General features: G+C 33.3%; 1 long non-coding RNA gene across 1 annotated transcript; it reads left to right on the top strand.

Annotated features, from left to right (window-relative positions):
- Window positions 1-752: 752 nt before the first annotated feature.
- LOC134662926 (uncharacterized) lies at window positions 753-1293 on the top strand. Its single transcript, XR_010098107.1, has 2 exons — window positions 753-887; window positions 975-1293. It is a non-coding gene; the product is annotated as an uncharacterized LOC134662926 (long non-coding RNA).
- The last annotated feature ends 1035 nt before the right edge of the window (window positions 1294-2328 follow it).

The raw sequence follows: 2328 nt of genomic DNA on the forward strand, positions 1-2328 counted from the left end.
GTGAATTGTTACCGCCCGTGAGGCTGAAGATTATTTAACTTGTTATGTTATGAAATGATGATTTTTGTGATGTTTATTTCATTTTATGGGTAATTCTTATTCTTATGCATTTTTTGTGTAACACGTAAGAATAGCATGTATTTTTGTGAAAATAAGTAAACTCTATATCAATATACTAAGCAATTTACCTCTAGTTTTAGGTCAACCTAAATGTATTGTCACATAGCGCCAGCTAGTGGTTTTGGTGGAACTTCGTTGTTTTTGGTATTTTTGTTAGTGTTAATTTATTTTTAGAAATATTAAACATGATTTAATTTAATTATATAATTTAGTTACAAATAGAAATATTTGTATTTCACCTTTTTTCCTTGATATTGTGTCGTTAGGTAATTAAACCTACATGTTTTAAAAGGTAGCACAATATGACTGGCAACGGGCAGTTCGTTGTAAAGAGCTCTAAATTTGAAATGGGAGAAAAATAGAATGAGAAGAAAAGACGGCATGTATTAGTGTCAGAACATAATATTGGTTGTTACAAAAAATAAAATATATGAATATAAAACTCAGCGTGGAAATCCATTGTCGCTGTATATAGTTTCGGAGATATATATTTTGGTTACTGGGTAAGTATTTCTCGCAATGTTGTGTTTTCGCTGCAAACCGGCTAAATCCAAACTCGGTAAAGACTAAGTTATTTATTCTTTCCAGGTTTTAGTAAGTCGAGGCAAATGTTGCTTTCCTTTGCCATGTTGCTGAGGAAAGAGGTGCATACCCTTGAGCGTGGCAAGCTGATGTAAGAGACGGTTCTTCTCAAGATCGGGACGTCTTCATGGCCATTGTCACGAGTTCCGACCCAAATGCTATTCTTGACCGCTGCAGACTTTTCTGTAAGTGTTACGATTCGGTTCAGTACTTAGGTGTCTGTCAGCAGTTGTGCACAAAGCTAGATCTCATGATATTTGTTATATTTTTAGATCGTCAGTCTCGTTCGTCTGGCGGAATGCAGAGGAGTTAACTTTGAGAAATTAACATCGTCTGTGGCAGCAGGTATGTGTTGGCCCTTAGGTAGCCCTTAGGTAGCCCTTAGTAAGCTCATAGTTTACTTGAAGTTCAAGTTTTGTTATTGTCATAGATCGGTAACCTTTTGCTTTTGTCACATTTATAATGAATAACTTTAATATCATAACCAAGGTTTACTGTGATCTAATGGACAGTGTTACTTGCCAAATTTAATGCTCAGGTGTAACTTTTCGTGTTATAATTACCTGAATAAAATTTTATTAAACAACTAGTTTGTTGGTGGTTAATCCTAAGATGTAGGAATACAGATATTAATGAATCAACAGCTCTACCGTTAGCAGTCTGAGCTAGAAGTTGTAATTTTAGGGTATGTAGGAGTTTTAAGGAAGAAGAAATAAAACAGCTATCAAGTGGACTCTTGTGTTTTCTTTCCTTTATTACATCCCTAGGTATTATGTAACCAGCCGGGTACATTTTCCTTAGTTTCATAGGTTTACAGGTTACAGTATTGTCCAAAGAGTATTAGAAACATAAAAAAAAAAATTACAAGTGCGAAATGTCACGGACCGTGTAGTGTGACTTCCCCGGATTTTGAGATATTTGATTTTTTTTTGAAAAAATATGAAGTGATTTTGCAATAATTTATATCAAATATAAAACACTAATCCTTGTTCTACAACACTGTTTAAAAATTGTATGGACTTATAACGATTTTATATAATGATAAACAACATACATTTTTTGATCAGTTTTCGCGTCACCGCCGCGCGTGGTAATGTAAACATGCGGTACTCGGTAGAAAATTATCTTTACAACTGGCAGCCTTTTTAAAGTTTTTTAAGAACGACAACACTGTGTTGTTGTCAGATTTGGAAATGGCTGATGGTAGAAGTTTTGTCGAAAATTGTTTATTTGTGTTAATTTGTAAAAATGGTAAACCGTAACGCGCGCAAAATGCCGATATGTCACGATTGAGGGACACTTTGTCACAACCGTGTTTATGTACTAATTTTAGTTACCAATCCTGAGGGTATTAAGCTTGACCATATGCATCAAAATTTTTCTTTTTGTATGTTCTTTTGATATATATAAACAATATGTCAAAAATTAAAGCTTTTGTGAAAAAAAAATTTTTTTTGGACACAATTTAAGAATAACCCTTATACGTTTATTGGTACTAGGACATTTATAAAATAATATAAATTCAAGAGACTTAAAGTCTAGCTAACTTGACAGAATATTTAATATTAGTGAATGTAACTCTTGTACCATTATTAAAGCCTATGAGAGAGTAAGCAGCTTATGCAC

Source organism: Cydia amplana, chromosome 3, assembly GCF_948474715.1.
Source record: "Cydia amplana chromosome 3, ilCydAmpl1.1, whole genome shotgun sequence".
Lineage (NCBI taxonomy): Eukaryota > Metazoa > Arthropoda > Insecta > Lepidoptera > Tortricidae > Cydia > Cydia amplana.